Source organism: Puma concolor, chromosome C2 (genome assembly GCF_028749965.1).
Source record: "Puma concolor isolate L17-30 chromosome C2, mPumCon1.1.hap2, whole genome shotgun sequence".
NCBI classification, from domain to species: Eukaryota; Metazoa; Chordata; class Mammalia; order Carnivora; family Felidae; genus Puma; species Puma concolor.
Window position 1 is genome coordinate 62,337,034 of NC_141675.1, and position 17,611 is coordinate 62,354,644.

General features: G+C 39.6%; 1 long non-coding RNA gene across 1 annotated transcript in view; it reads left to right on the forward strand.

Annotated features, from left to right (window-relative positions):
* Positions 1–9,662: 9,662 nt before the first annotated feature.
* Positions 9,663–17,611, forward strand: part of LOC147577285 (uncharacterized) — a 55,003-nt gene continuing 47,054 nt past the window's right edge. The window contains exons 1-2 of the long non-coding RNA XR_015240105.1: positions 9,663–9,868; positions 12,209–12,340. This is a non-coding gene — a long non-coding RNA (uncharacterized LOC147577285). The remainder of the gene's footprint in view (positions 9,869–12,208; positions 12,341–17,611) is intronic.

Consider the following 17,611-nt stretch of genomic DNA (forward strand, 5'->3'; position numbering starts at 1 on the left):
GAATTTGTTTTCACGAGCCACGACCTAAAAGCAATGATTTTATGATTTGAGCTGACAAGAATGTAGTTACTCTACTACAGTTATTTTCATTTATTTTATCATCCAAAGTAGCATTAACTGCTTCCCTTATGTTTCTGTTTTTGAAGCTTTATTTTTTCTATAGTGATAAAAGGGGACTAATATTCGGGAAAGCCACGTAGACGTCTGTTTGTCAGGTCAGGGTTTGAGCTGATCACTGATGCAGAAGTTTCATTACTATATTTGAGTATCATTTGTTTTTGTTCATTGGCCTTAATTATGATATGAAGAGAATTTTCACTGGGGATTCATTTTACACGGATTCCCAAAATTAACCCTCTAAGGTAATAGTCAAAAAGGAATTGTCTCTCTTCTGGTAGCAAATCTGAAAAAAAAAAAAAAAAAGGAAATAATTACTATTAATTATGCTGCCCCTGGATTCTACAAACTTTCTCTTGTATATGCACTTAAGGGGGTATTAACACACGTGAGTGGAAGCATGAACACTCAAGTCTTTTGGATTCCAGGGTTTCCTGCTTACTATGTCAGTGCCCCCTCTTTGTCCAATCACCATAGCGCTCATCATCCACTGTGAGTTCTAAGTGGCTAATACTAACACCTTTCCTTACCGTTACAAAGGGAAATACTTACATCATGTATAATTGTTACAATCCACTAACTCCGTAAATTGGACATGCATACCACAGATCTTGAGAAGAGTCATGATTGGTGACATCGCATCTCAAACTTAATATCTAATTGTTTCATAGAGGAACAGAAAATTATAGGATCTGATCTTTCTTATAAGTTACTGTGGTTTTGAATATAGCATAGCCAGTTTATATACCTGCATGCTAAAATAGAATGTACTAGATTTCCATCATTTGAGATGTTTTACTGACCACTTTAATAATAACAATTACTTGAAATTTAAAACTAAATAGAGCTATGGAAGTGACAAAATACAATATGAACTTCAGAGACGAGGTGACTTTCTCAGAGCCACATGGGTAGGAATTGGTAACTCCCAGTGCTCAGTCCAGATTTTTCTCACTATACTATCCTGATTCTGTGAAATGAGGTCCTTCTGTAGGACCTTCTGTAAGAACCCATAAACTAGTAGTACATGTTCATATTACCCTGTTAATGCAGTAACTCCTGGGAAGAAGAATAATGTCATGTTTAAGAGAATGATACTGAATTATCAATGCTGACTCGGGCTGTGCAAGCTCTGGGTAAATGACTTCACCTTAGCTTCCTTAGTTTTCTCGACAAAATGAAAATAACAATAGTTGTTTCCTCACATTGTTTCAGTCATTAAAGGAGATGATACAGGTGGAGGGCTTAGAGCAGGTCTGGCACGTTTTAGGTACTCAGAAAATGTCAGCTCTTTAAACATGACCCTTTCCTCAGGCCTCCACGACACTCATTTCTCATACTTGCTATCTGGTGATTCTTACCTTCTCCTATTTCTACAAACTTCTTTCTCTTTTTCAGCTTGAGTTTCTGCATTCCGAACATCCACTGGAGGTTAGAGTCTCCGAACAACAATCCACAATTGTAACTGTGCTATTTATTTTCACCTTTTAGTAGCTGAAGAAAACACATGAGAACATTGAAAACCAGGCATGAAAAAATTAACTCTTGGTTTTTGGAATTGATTTATTTCTTCTGTGGGTCTTAACATAATCCACCAGCATTGAATTGAAATGTTGAAGTTCTAGAATTGTGATTTATTGTTTGGCTTTTATCTGGAGCACTGATGAAGACGAAATGTTGTTGCTAGCTATTAATTAATATGATCCACACATCGGGTAGATGGCAACCACCAAGTTCCATGAAAGGGTGGCAACCACCATCAATGTCCTAGTGGGATACCATGTTGCCAGTGGTATATAAGGTGTCGATTCCAACAAGGAACATCATCACTTTGACTTCAAACTGAAATACTCTGAATGTTTCCTTAGGGAGTGTGCTCCATATGAGCATATACTCAGAAAGCAAGCCTAAAAGAAATGAACCGGCTGGAACTTGCTTCCAGGACCTATCCCAGTCCCATTGTCTTACGATCATCTCTCTCTTCTGATCCACATGCTCATGCTGCTTTCCAGCCTGGAGCCCCTGGTGCATCCAGTCTACAGCTCTTACAATGCCACTGCCCTGGCAGCCTGCCCTCTCCAGCCAGTACTGTGATTGCCAAGGTAAGCTGAAAAGGCCTGTTATCAAAGGTGTAAGAATGGCTGCATGCTGCTTCAGATTTGCTTATCTGCTGTGGCCTTCTCAAGTCAATGTCTTCATATTTTTTAACCCATTTGTAATTGGAATGTGAGAATATGAGGCCATTCTGGAAGAGAGACACCGTATGGCAAAAACAAACAAACAAACAACAAACAATAAAAGAAATGTTTACAAGCAGAGCCTTCTCTCTGGTCTCTTAAACAATCTGCCATCCAGTACTCTCCTCCTCAAATAAATAAATAAAATATTTTCTCCCCCTCATCGCCATTCTTTTTTCAGATCTCTAATTCAGATTCTTTTTTTAATTTTTAATTTTATTTATTTTTGAGAGAGAGGGAGCACGAGAAAGGTGGGAGGGGCAGGGCAAGAGAGGGAGACAGAGAGTCCAAAGCAGGCTCTGCAATGTCAGTGCAAAGCCTGATATGGCGCTCAAACCCACAAACCCATGAACCGTGAGATCATGTCGTGAGCCGAGGTCAGCCATTCAAACAACTGTGCCACCCAGGCCCCCCTCTAATTCATGTTCTTGTCTCTCAGGATGCCTTCAATGGCCCCCAATTGGGCTCCCATTCTCTAATCCAATATGCACACTGTCAACAGTCTGATCATGATGTTTCTGTGGTCGTCTATGAGCACCAGATTGAGCCTTCAATGTGATATTAAAAAAACACTTTTAAGGGCCAACACAAATCTTTGACATCATACTTGTTCCTAAACCCTGCCCTCTAGCCATTAAGCAAAGGTACCAATCACTTTTAATGAAAGGCTTTATTCATTCATTCTCTTCTAAGAAATTTCTATTCATTCTTTTAGGCCCAATTCTAACGCCACCTCTCTGAGGACACACTGAGTCCCTCATGATAGGGTTAAGCTATCTTCTTTCAGATGCTTTAGGCTTTTTTTAAACATGTTTGGAGCACTTGCCATATTATTCTGTATCAATTTTTCACATCTTCCTAAATTAGTCTGTTGGGTTCTTGAAAATAGATACTAGTCTTATTTAATTTTAATTTTTTTTTTCAACGTTTATTTATTTTTGGGACAGAGAGACACAGAGCATGAACGGGGGAGGGGCAGAGAGAGAGGGAGACACAGAATCGGAAACAGGCTCCAGGCTCTGAGCCATCAGCCCAGAGCCCGACGCGGGGCTCGAACTCACGGACCGCGAGATCGTGACCTGGCTGAAGTCGGACGCTTAACCGACTGCGCCACCCAGGCGCCCCAGTCTTATTTAATTTTATATCATCATTACCAAGCACAGGGCCCTGTAAACAATTGTAAATGTTGAATATTTTTTTTAATAAGCCAATGAATATATAAACATGCCACATGGGGATCCAGTGTTCTCCTTTTGGGTAGGCTCAGCCTTTTACACAGTTACATATATTGGGCTACAGAAGCTTTCCTTCCTTCCTTCCTTCCTTCCTTCCTTCCTTCCTTCCTTCCCTCCTTCTTTCTTTTATTCATCAAGGATTTATTGAGTACCTTCTAGGTTCTTGGTTTATGTGAGATGTGAGGCACATTGAAAATAATAAAACGTTGCCTCTGCCCTAGAGGCGCTCTCAATTTAGTGTGAAGGAAAAATAGTAAAGTAATAATATAATTTGGGACCAAGTACCTTAATAGGAATCCCCTTCATGCTTGTAATTGGGCTCTGGAAATGTCCTCTGCTCCCTGAAGACCAGCATTTGAGATGAGCCTTCAGTAAAAATGATCACCTCCATATTGTGCCCTGACACATTAGCATGTGCAGAAGCTATTGGTCGAACTTCCTCCAAGTGTCTCTCAAATAGCTCCTGGGGAATGATATGTGATGTAGAAAATGAAAAGAGCATTGATCTGAGGGTCGGGACCTCTCAGTTCTGGTTTTAGTCCTGCCGCCAAACAGCTATGACCTTGGGCAAATGATTCAATGTTATTAGATACCTTATCTGTAAATTGAGGGTGTGGCTCTAAATTCTCCTTCAATGGCTCTTTGCCAGGATCCTAGAATTTTAGAAATATACGTACCTAGTCCTCACCAAACAGTCACTGAACTAGAATCAAACCTCACAGAATGAGGCCAGTCTATGTTTATTTAGCAGAAACCTTCCTGGTGATTCTGAGAGCCTCTGACCTGAGCTGTGTCTCCTCTCAATATCTTGATAAGCTGAAGTCTGAGGCCCTCTGTCTGGCAGTCCCCAGTCTGAGACAGGAGACTCTAGGCCCACTCCAGTCTTTCTCCTCTGGCAAGTCTGTGAGAACAAGGAACATTGTTTCAAGAAACAATCAGATCAGTAGCTGACTTCATAGGTCTTCCTGAAAGAGAGGAAAGAGATGCAGGACAGAGATAAGACCAAAAACAAAAAAAAAATCCCCAAATGCTTGTGGGACCCTGGTAATCACAGCCATCACCAAGACTCTCCCTGGCTTCTTGAACTTTAAGATGGACCCAGTCATTCTGATGCCCTTACTCCCATATGTTTATTCTCTGACTAAGGCACAAAGGTTCGGGTGAGCTAATGCATCAGCCCATGAAAAATGAACAATTAAAACAATGAAGTTGTCAGTTCTTTTACCGGATTGCAAATAAATAACCTGCCTGTCAGACTGGCTGCTCTGCTGGACCATTAGTTTAATACAAAGACATCCTGAGGAACGGGTACATGACAGCTGATCTATCACCAGGCCTTTGATAAAGACCTGAGCAAAATATGCTGTCATAAGCCATTGAAGGTCAGTCCCAATTTGTGAGAAATGAAGTATTAGATGAAATTTGAAGACACTTCTTTCCCCATCATGAGAGCCATCGGCTGTTCTTTCTTTTTCAACTAGCGGGATGGTGGATATTTGTTTCGACGATATAAAACACTGTTCTGCTTATGCTTATGTAACTTGTCGGGGACACTGTGCTGGCATTGATGACCTTGGCGTTTGTAACTGTCACGGTGGAGAGACTGTGATCTTGCGACTGCACAACGTATCTATTTGCCAGGCTAGGCAGGGTCTTCCCACAAGAAGTTACTCTGCATCATGCCAAATGCTAAGGCAGTCATGAACTTCCAAACAAAAAGTCAGTTCATTGCATTTGCTTATATGTATGCTTGAATTCTATATGCCACCTCATAAACTGTTTGCCAGCCAGATACATTGTTCACAGAAAATACTTATATAAGGTCGTAGATGGGATAATGAAATGAAGACAAACTCATTAAATTCTCTAGTTGATATCTCATTTATCTTTAAATTTAGTGGGAAAAGTAAAGATAGGAATCACCTTTCAGAAGTCACCTTGAAGAAGTTCTTATTTCTTTTCAAAAAAAAGTTTTTTTAATGTTTATTTATTTTTGAGAAAGAGACAGAGCACAACCCGGGGAGGGGCAGAGAGAGAGGGAGACACAGAATCTGAAGCAGGCTCCAGGCTCTGAGGGGTCAGCACACAGCCCGGCATGGGCCTCGAACCCACGAACTGTGAGATCGTGACCTGAGCCGAATTGGATGCTTAACCAACTGAGCCACTCAGTCGCCCCAAGAAGTTGTTATTTCTTAGAAGCAAAAAGTACTATTAGAAAGTTTACCGTGTAGTAAAATTATGTGAGGTGTAGTGTTTATGAAGTGGTCAGAGTTAACCAACTTGTCTCTGTAATGACTTTGCTCAACTAGAATCTTAGCAAAGCTGACTACTCAATTTTTAATAAAAATCAATCAAGTGTTTGGGAATACAACAAACCAAAAATATGATTTTTCCCCTTCCAGAATCTTATATTCAGCTTACATCTTCATGATCAAAGTAATATAAATTCTACCTAACTAAAAAATAGTCACTGTTGATTCATTCTTATTCTTGAGTATATTCCTGGTTAATTTAAACAGTAGAGTGTAGCTTTAATATGGGAATCAGCTTAAATCTACATAAAAATCACCCCAGAGAGTTTTGTGGTCATTTGATTGCCCAGAATAATTTCAGCTAGGAAGAACTAAAATACTTCTGACTGGTTTGACCAGTTCATCCAGTGTTCTGGATGGCTAATTAGTAAATAAGGTAAACAAGAAATTTGCAACATAAAATTTTCCAGGCTGATTTTCCTACCTAGTAAGTTAAACCACAACTTTGCCTGTTGAGCAGCTTTGCAGCCTCTTCGATATTGTGTAGTACTGAGGTCCCTCTCTCTCTCTCTCTTTTTTTTTTAATATAATTTATTGACAAATCGGTTTCCTTACAACACCCAGTGCTCATCCCAACAAGCGCCCTCCTCAATGCCCATCACCCACTTTCTCCTCTACCCCACCCCCCCATCAACCCTCAGTTTGCTCTCAGTATCCAAAGTCTCTTATGGTTTGCCTCACCCCCTCTGTAATTTCCACCCCCCCACCCACCCTTTCCTTCCCTCATGGCCTTCACCTCCTAAGAAGAAGCTCTGAGAGAGTAGGAAATACCTTAGAACTCATCCTAAGGACACCATGGTTTTGTTCCTGGTTTTGCCACTTATTAGCCATGTCATTTGGCAAAATGATCTTATGTCTATTTATCTTATTATGGGCATAATAGCATCTGCTTAAAGGAGCATTTATATGTAAAAGCATAAAAACAAATACTGTTCCTTAGATGAGTGGGGGAGACCCCTAAAGTGGCTTATTTTTAAGCAGAGAAATAATGTTATTATACAAAGCACAAGAAAAGCAAGCAGTTCATGGTCTAGAAACTTCTGTATTCTATAGTTAGTCCATCATTTCTCTGAGTTTTAGCCCTTGAGAAGTCTCTGCTTTCTGTTTCCCTGTAGATGTCTCTGGCACCCAAGGTTACTTCTGGGTCCTGATCTTCAAAAAATCCCAAGTCACTTTCAATGTGACATTGTATTAAAAGCTGTATGTGATAAAAGACCTGAGCAAAATATGCTGTCAGAAGCCATCGAAGGTCAATCCCAATTTTTGAGAAACGAAGTATTAGATGAAATTTGAATATACCTTTTTCCCCATCATAAGAGCCATCGGCTTTTCTTTCTTTTTCAACTAGTGGGATGGTGGATACTTGTTTCGATGATATAAAACACTTTTCTGCTTGTGCTTATTTAGCTTATCAGGAGCGCTGTGCTGGCATAGATGGCCTTGGAGTTTGTAACTGTCACAGTGGAGAGACTGTGATTATATATATATATATGTATATATATATATATACACACACACACACACACACATATATACATATATATATTTAATAATTGGTGATAGTTTTCCCATATAAATGGTACATTGCTTTTAAAATATGATAATTTAATTTCTATAAAGAGTTGTGCATTAGGCTATTGTTAAAAACATGACCTTCTGTGATACCTTGGTCTCTAAGGAATAAGTCAGAAGATACCTAAAATATTTGGAAATATAGAGATTGTGGTAGGTTGAATAATGACCCCTCAAAGATGTCCATGTTCAGGGTGCCTGGGTGACTCAGTCAGTTCAGCATCCGACTTGAACTCAGGTCATGATGCCACTGTTCCCAAGTTCAAGCCCTGTGTCAGGCTCTGTGCTGACAGCTCAGAGCCTGCATCCTGTTTCAGATTCTGTCTCTCCCTCTCTCTGTCCCTCTGCCACTTTCCCACTCATGCTCTCTCTCTCTCTCTCTTTCAAAAATAAACATTAAAAAAGATTTTTTTAAACGTCCATGTTCTAATTCCTAGAATCTGCGAATATGTTATCTTACATCGCAAATTGGACTTCGAAGACATGATTAAGGATTTTGAGATGGATTACGTGGGTGTGTTCAATGTAATCACAAAGGTTCTCTTAAGAAGGAGGCAGGAAATCAGAGGAAAAAGAAGAAGAAGCTAAGTTGCTGGCTAGGAAGATGGAGAAAGAGGCCACAAGGAATGGAGGTGGCTCCTAGAAGCCGGAAAAGGAAATAGATCCCCCCCCCCCTCAAGTCTCCCGAAGGAACACAGCCCTGTCATCACCTTGATTTTAGACTTCTGACCTCCAGAACTGTGAGATGATAAATTTATATTGTTTTGAACCACTTAACTTGTGATAATTTGTTACAGCAGCCATAAGGAACTGATACAGAATTGCTTAAAATAACATAGCCTAACTATTGTCTAACATACACGCATGTCTAACATATATGCATACCATTGCCAACATCATATTTAGGAATAGTATCAGTAACTCATATGTACCTGGGACTTTCCCTCTGGAAATTTTTCTCCTCCATAGTCTTTCTTCATTCCCCTTCCCTCTCCCACTACATATATTCTGTAGGGTTTCAGGTCTCAGTTAGTGATCTCTTCAAAGAAAATATCTGGACCTAAACACTACCCCCCCCCATGCCTGTCAGTCAAAGTGGAGTCCCTGATGTTATGCTTTCTCATAGCACCCTGAGCTCATATAATATTTTTGAATCATATGTTTATTTGGATGGTTATTTTATTGTATTTATCTCCCCACTATTGCAAGCTTGTTGGGTACAAGGATCATGTTTAGTTTTGCTCACTGTTGTGAACCTGACACATAGCAGATATCCAGAAAATATTTCTTGCTGAATGAGAATATTCCAGAATTTTGCCTGTCTTGTAAGATGGGTGAAAAGCATGCCCCATAATCCAGTCCATCTGGCATCACAAGGCAATAAACGAACACACCACATTCTCTTTCAGAGGATATGAGGCAGGCTTTACATGAACTTTGATTTCCTCTGAAGTCTTAGTCAAAGTCATTCTTTCACCAGGTGACAACTGATAGATATTTTTCACTATGCATGTGTAATCTAAGAAATGCAATATTTTTTTTTAAAAAAATCTTTTGGGTAACATTCAGGATACTTTTTCTTGCTTTTATTTCCATCTTCATTTTATTGCTTTGCAATACAAATTGTAAATTCCTTCAGTGACATTTAAACGTCCATTTGCGACCGACTTTAAGAACTTTAGGAGGTCAGTTTCTCATGAGTAGATAATTTAAATCTTCTGCAATTTTGATTCCTCTGAAGTTCAAGAACCAAAGTTAAGGATGTGTCTGAGCTCTTCAGGTAGAGAAGTGATTCACATTTGTGAATGGTTTCATGAACCCTCAAAACGTTGAACAAATAGTGAGACTATGGATAAATTTTACGTATATGTTTTTCAGAAAGTTTATGTCATGCAATTCTAATTTTTTTATTTTTTTTCCTTTGAGAAATAATTTTTCCTGAAAGATACAAGTAAAGATGATTTTTTTTTTAATTTTTTTCAACGTTTATTTATTTTTGGGACAGAGAGAGACAGAGCATGAACGGGGGAGGGGCAGAGAGAGAGGGAGACACAGAATCGGAAACAGGCTCCAGGCTCTGAGCCATCAGCCCAGAGCCTGACGTGGGGCTCGAACTCACGGACCGCGAGATCGTGATCTGGCTGAAGTCGGACGCTTAACTGACTGCGCCACCCAGGCGCCCCTAAAGATGATTTTTAAATAGTAGGTAACTTTTTCATAATTATTCTGAATGTATCTATCCAGTGTTTGCCCAAATACAGCACTTCTGTTGAACAGTTGAACCTGATTTTAAGTATAAGGTTTTCAATGGAAATCAAACAAATTTTACTGAAGCGCTATGAGATTCCCATGTGTTACTATGTCCGCTAGACTACTACTCATACCATTCTGTGAGGTAGGTTTTGTTAACCCCATCATATAAAAGAGGGAATCAAGCTTCTTTGAGTTTTAACAACTTGTTTAAAGCCACAGATAAGGTCACTGGCAGTGCTGGGCCTACCTGACTCAAAGTTCATGCCATTTCCTCTAGACCACCCAACCTTTGATGGATGCTTGCAGATCAGCACAATATTCCTAATGGCTCTCTCTCAGAGCTGACCAGTCTGAATGTCACTTTCCTCAGAACCCTAGGCCAGTAGGCCCCAAACCTCAAGATGGAAAATGGCTAAATACATTGGGGCACTAGAACTTACCACACAAATCCTGTTGTGTTCAGCACAGCCACTTGGACTTCGCAGTATTATCAGTCTCCACAGAGCATAGGGTTTTGCGCAGGGAGACCAAGCTTTATGCTCACGTGACCCTGTGGCAAAACAGGTCTTCTCAGCGATGGGAAGATTTTGTAACCACTGCATCTCTTGGTTCTCAAATGATTAGAAGCCTCTAATGAAACATATTTTGATTTTTCTGATGATTTGTTAGCCTTTACACATTCGAAAACTTCCATTAGGGAGTTCCTTTCATCACGTCACAGTGGAATGTAAGTGACGCCCTCACGTGTGTACTGACGAACAGGGTGAAGGAAGTGAGAGTATAAACATCCACACTCTCAGCCATGTCTGAAATGCCGTGATCAGTTCGTCTTGCTTGGCCACTTATTAACAAGCAAAGTTAGTAAACTTTTCAGGCAGTAAAGCCAGATGTGCTTTCTGGCATACCAGGTAAATGCTTTATTGGTGTGTGTTTGATCAGTGATTCTTAGATAAAAGAACAACAACAGAGCAACAACAAACTGCTTAAATAGCTGTTCGGATGCTGAATCAGATTCCACCTCTCTTGTTTGTATACATCCCAGTTAAGAAAGGGAGGGGGAAAAATCCTCTTTTTTGATTAATTAGCCTGTGTTTCATTAGTCTTTTTTTTTTTTTTTAATGTTTATTGATTTAGTTTGAGAGAGGGAGAGACGGAGAGATAATACCACTCAGGCTCCGTGCTGTCAGCGCAGAGCCCTATGTGGAACTCGAACCCGCAAACTGCCAACGAACCACGAACTGACCTGAGCCAAAATAAGAATCAGAGACTTAACCAACTGAGCTACCCGGGCTTTATTTAGCCACCATTAGTCTTTATTTTTAATACTAAGCAAGCAGCCAAAGGCCTTTAAAGTTAGTATTTCTACTATTGCTGTCATTTTTACTTAAAGAAATGGAAGATGAAATATTCTTAAAGATAGTGTGTGCTAAGAAAACAAGTGACACCGTAGGCACAGGACAGCCAACAAAAAACAGGGGCAGCATGAACAAAATAGTCAATAATGTCTCCAATGTGAGAAGACTCTATTAAAACAGGTTCATTCATGCCAAATCTTTTAGATGATAAATAAAAAGGTTGATCCAGGGGGACGCCTGGGTGGCTTAGTTGGTTACGCGTCCAACTCTCGGTTTCAGCTCATGTCATGATCTCACAGTTCCTGAGTTCACGCCCCACATCGGGCTCTGTGCTGACAGTGAGGAACCTGCTTGGGATTCTCTCTCTCTCTCTCTCTCTCTCTCTCTCTCTCTCTCTCTCTCCCCTTCCCTGTCTCTCTGTCTCTCTCAGAATAAATCAATACATTTTTACAAGGTGTATCCAGAGATTATTATTCAACTTTAGGTTCACAGGACATATTATAACCAAATTGTTTGACTTTTTTTTTTAACTGAATTTGTTTAAATTGTCATTAGACACAACCATGAAACTTAAAGCATCTATTTGACTCCCGTTTTATAAGCTGAAAAATACCCAGAAACCTTTTTTATTTTCTTAACAAAATGGCATGATATTACTTAGAAGTTGGAGGGAAAGCTTTTACTGCTCGGCCTTAAAAAGAAAACAGCACAACCCAGCAGAGTAGCTGACAAGTGACACAAATACAGTACATGCTAATGTGCAGAGAGAAACAACCTTGAGAATTTAAACCGGCTGCACCAGAAAAAATATCTTTATCCAGATATGTGGTCCCTCATGAATTATACTATTATTTTAGTTGATTTTACCTGACATCACCCTATGATTTTCTTCAGTGACGAGAAAATTGCAGCTGGCCCTTGACAGTCGGTCACAAATTGACTGAACAAAACAAAATCAAACAGTGAAGTAATCCCCAAGTAAATTTAATGAAACCTAAATCCCAAAGGGCAGCGCACTTCTGTAGGCAATGGTCTTATTTAATAAATTTTTCCCTGCTTTCACTTTTAGAGCTATATTTACACAGACAAATTTAATTCATTGGGTTTACATTTCCTCTTTCCCTCAGTTTGTCCACCAGACACATATGGGAAGGACTGTAAACAGGTATGTCAGTGTTCAGCTGAGAATGAAAAGTGTCACCCAGTCGCAGGGAGATATACCTGTCTTCCTGGCTACCATGGAAACCGCTGTCATCTCAGTAAGTGTGTTTTGCACTTTTGTTGTAATTTATCCAAGAGACACCAATAGGGTGGGTCATCAGTCAGAATGCCAAAGGGCAAATGTTAATTCAAGCTTCTAATTTATAGCAAGTCCTGTGAGAATGTTTATCGAAGTGGTTGAAATCATGCACTTTCTTGTGCAATCCATTCTCCTAGGTTGCCTTTTGGGTTCCAAATGTCCGCCCCGCCCCCCCAAAAAAAAGAGAGAAAGAAAGAATGAAGATAATAGGAACTGGCTGTTATCAATCAATAGACAGCAGATGGGAACATATTTAAAGTGATTTGTAAAGTAAGTTAGCTCCGGGATCTGCTTAGGAACAATCAAATTAAACAAATTGTTATTCTGGAATGAAAATCGTAACTTGCTTGAAGGACAAAATGCCAGTTGGCTCACTGCTGTGTAGTAAAAACAGGATGGTCCCTAGACCAAACACCTTATATTGATTTGTTAGGGCATTTTAACATCTAAAATGGTTCTAGGGGAACACACGATAAAATGTCCCAAGGAGCATGTTAAAATGTTCAGTCAGCTACTTAATTTTTAAGCTTGTAATTATTTATAATGTACTTTTTATAGGTTTAAAAGTAAAATGATTTGGCCTCAGTTTCATTTTTTCCCCCAACTTGGCCACTGCTTCTCTTCTCTCCCTAGTTGCTCCTGTAGCAGATTCCTTCCACTTTCCTTTCTTAATTCTGCAAACATATGGACAATTTTTGGATTCTCCCCCTCAAATGCCACCTATAAAACATAGATTTATGGTCAAGCTATTGTTTTTAATTTTCTACAAGCCATAGAATGTACCTTTTGAATGTCACTTCTCACCGTTGTCCTAATTTTAAATATTATCAGCTACAAACACAAGTTAAGCCTGTATGAAAATGGTTTCAGTTAGCATTTTGTTTGGAACCCATAACCACTGTGGTTATACAAACTCAAACTGAGGAATTAAAATATAAAATTAGTAAAATTTCAATTCTAGTTTGGTTATGGCAGATTTCAAGCACCCTGGTAACTGAAGAAAGTTATTTCTTCACTTTTAATTTGTCACATTTCTCAGGAAGAATTTCTTCTTGATATCAAGAATGTTTTATATTAACAAAATAAAGTGTTACATAGGGCTGATAGTACTTCCATGTCAGAGGGCAAACTACCTTGGGTTGAAGGAGGGGACCTCCACCTTGTAAAATCAAGGCTGAGTCGGGATGCCGCCCCAGACTAGTCAGATTGGCTTAGCGCCAGGCAACACGTGGTTGGGAGTTGCTGCAAAGTTTCCTTGGCAACACCCACTATAATTACAGAACTACGAAAAAGGGTTCAAGAAAATATCCATAAAAGGTGCAGCTGGCCCAAAAGCAAAAGTTTCAGCGGCCAAAAACAACTGGGCTTTCATGTTCTCGAGTTTGGAGTGGAGAATCCAAATTTTCTCTCGGCAGAGGTCAGAGGAAGCAGACAAATTGTAGTAGGATCTCACCACTTGTCCATGGTTTATAATGGGCAGGTTGGTCTCAGTCTGTGGATAGCATGTGGGAAAAAACAAACCAGCTGCTCGATAGATATCAATTTATCATGCTGTGTATTTTATGACCAAAGAGAAATTACAAAGTAACCCCATACCCTGGAAATCTTTTATTTCTCCAAACTGTGATACCCACTATTTATAATATTCTCTGAGAGCATTTAAGGCATTGGGGTCTTCTAAAACCATGGGCAGTTCTTTTGACAGTTTTCATAAAAACACCCTTGGTATAGAATGCTTTGAGAAGCATGAGCCATAGAATAGCCCACCTGTGCCAGGAGGAAGATATCAAAACAATGGGGCGCCTGGGTGGCGCAGTCGGTTAAGCGTCCGACTTCAGCCAGGTCACGATCTCGCGGTCCGTGAGTTCGAGCCCCGCGTCAGGCTCTGGGCTGATGGCTCAGAGCCTGGAGCCTGTTTCCGATTCTGTGTCTCCCTCTCTCTCTGCCCCTCCCCCGTTCATGCTCTGTCTCTCTCTGTCCCAAAAATAAATAAACGTTGAAAAAAAAAAAATTTAAAACATTAGTAGGAGCTTGCTTTTAATGCTCTTGCTCATAGCAATAAAAATTCAGACAGACCAAATTTTAGCATCTCTCTTTTTTTTTTAATTTTTTTTAACGTTTATTTATTTTTGAGACAGAGAGAGACAGAGCATGAACGGGGGAGGGTCAGAGAGAGAGGGAGACACAGAATCTGAAGCAGGCTCCAGGCTCTGAGCAGTGAGCACAGAGCCCGACGCGGGGCTCGAACTCCCGGACCGTGAGATCGTGACCTGAGCCAAAGTCGGACGCTTAACTGACTGAGCCACCCAGGCGCCCCAGCATCTCTTTTTAAGAATAAAACAAAACTGTGTGACAGCGTACGTGTGAATAACCTGGTCAAACACTAAGAAAAGGCTGAAAAACACATTCATGCTTTTCATTTTTTGGGAGCTAAGTGTCTCAGGATACAGTCACTACCTTGCTTGTTCCAAGTTTCTAATGAAACTACCAAATGTTTATGTCATCATAGTATACAGTAGCCTTTAGTACTTAAATCAGAAATCTGTGTTCATAGCCCAGCTTCATCCAATAAGTCTCCTTCAACGAGAGGGAATAGTGCAAAAATGGGAAAAAAAATATTCATCTCCCAATGGGAAATATCTAAATAACCCTTGCCAGAAAAACAAAGTTTCCTGGGAGAAATAATTGTAAAGGATGGGGCAAACGCCAATTAATGGTCAAAATGGAACTTTACGAAATGAGGGAGAAGAAACCAAATTTCACTCAAGCCAAATGAAATCATTATGTCCTATGCATGTGTTCCCTTGTTAAATTTAGTGAACATTTGAGCAAAGGATGTCCCTGATTCCAGAAGTCAATCTTTCACATAGCTACAGAATTCTAACAGGAAGTGGAATTGCCAGTAAATAACTTATTCTTGGGGAAAACGTTATGGGCACTTTTGTAAATGCATACTCTTGATATAAATTTAATGAGTTTCGAGGCTAAGAGGTTATACATACACTGTCTTTCAACAGATGGCATACTCATTAGTAGGTAAATTTCGTCAAGTTCGGTGTCCCAATTTCAAAGGATAATTAACTTGAAGGCTAACAGTCATGTGATTTTTGTATTCTGTGTACAAAGAAGGACCAATATGAGGATGGTTCTATCAAACACGAAACCACCATTAAGATAGTCTGCAAAATGAGGGGCGCCTGGGTGGCTCAGTTGGTTAAGCAGACGACTTCAGCTCAAGTCATGATCTCGCAGTTTGTGAGTTCGAACCCCATGTTGGGCTCTGTGCTGACAGCTCGGAGCCTGGAGCCTCTTCAGATTCTGTCTGACTCTTTCTCTCTCTCTCTCCCTCTCCCTCTCTCTGCCTTTCCCCCACTTGCACTCTCTCTCTCAAAAATAAATAAGCATTTAAAAATATATAAAAAAAGATAGTTTGTGAGATGAGTGTATGTCATAGGGAAATTATGTCTCCCAAATAACTTCAACTTACATGAAAATGAGTTCAAAAGATAGGCACACACACACACATCAGTTATTTACATTTTCAAATAATTACACATATGATTTTCCATTTAAACTGAAATTCTAATTGTTTATATCCTTGACTATATCCATACCTTGACATTTTCCCCATTAATAAGTACATGAGTTTCACATTAGCAGGTGTTTCTCTTTTCCTTCTTTGCACAGAAACCCATGTCAGCTTTCACTTCATAGCAATGTGACTGCAGAATTTTCTGTACCAATCCACTCGTATTAATTTAACCTCCTTTTTGGAAGGAACATCCCAGCAGTACACATAAGACTTCATTGTTTTGGACTCCATGCTTTCAGCTTGCTTTTTGTGTATGTTCTCTAATATCAAGCAATCATTCTTTCTAAGCCTAGCAAATAGTAATGATAAAAAATACTACAAAAAATTGCATTCTAAAAGTCTGACCCAAATGGGCATGAAGTATTATATATCTTGATGAATAGGAGAAGAGGAGGAGATGCGGTCTTTTTTAATCACAAGTTTTGTTTTTAGATATGCGCTGTTACATTTTTGGTGAGGGAGAAAAGACGTTCCTAGGAGAACTAATGAACGTTGTATACCAAAGAAGGAGCAATTAACTATGGGAATGGACATTCTTTGGGAGGAGGGAATGACAGAAGAGACTGTGGAGTGAAGCCATCACTTTTCAGAGGAAGGAATAAAGAAATACAATAGCTACAAGACAGAAATAACCTTTGGTATGAATAATTGTCATGTTTTTCTTTCCCTCTCCATTATGGAAAATTTTATCTTAAAACTGGGGGGGGAAAAGGAAGAAAGAAGCAGCCACTTTTTGGGTTTGAGACTCAAGGTGAGGCCTCTGGGTTTTAAGACAGGACTTATATGGGGATTATAAACAATCTCAGTCTCAATGAAATCCATTCTTTGCTGCTACCTCTAAAACATGCTACATGTGACATACTTAAAAAAAAATGTTCCTTCCTGTTGGATTCTTACATAAAAGATTAAATGAAGGAAACAAGTATCATCCAGTCTAGTTTGGTCACTTTTAGAGATATTCTTCCAAATGAAAAGGTTTTTCAAGAGGAAGGACCTAAGGCAAATACCAAACACTCTGAGTCAGGTCAAGCCGGTAGGGAAAGGGTTCTACTACATGCCTACCAATGGTACTGCCACCATTAAGGAAAATAATGGCCACCATTGACATGGGAGCCGAGTTTGTACTTGTTCACTCTAGCCACCACAGCAGGTCTGTGATTTTGTTATTATCCCCCTTGGGAATAAAGAACCAGAAGCTCAAAGAAAGGAGTTAAAGCCACAACGTTAGTAAGCAAAATATATAGGTTTCAAATCACAGTCTATTCAGAATTTCCTGCAGCCTCATATTTAAATATGTGGCAGGAATAAAGATGGTTATCTTTAACAGGTGACAGAATTTTGTGCGATGTGTATTCTAAGTCGCTTTACTCTCTAGGACTTAGCTTCGTCATCTTAACATTAAAGTTGAACCAGATGGACATGAGGTCTCTTGAAACTCAAACTTTTATGATTTGAAGACTTGAAAGTACCAGACATTTCATAGAGCAGGAGAATATCACAGATGGAAGTGCTTCAAAGTTAATCAAGTACTTGAATACCCTCTATATTTTCTCTACTGTATACTTATCCTGTCTCTGTTTGAACTCCTACAGAGATGAGTAACCATGCCTCCTGAAAAAAGCTTATTCCAATCTTGGA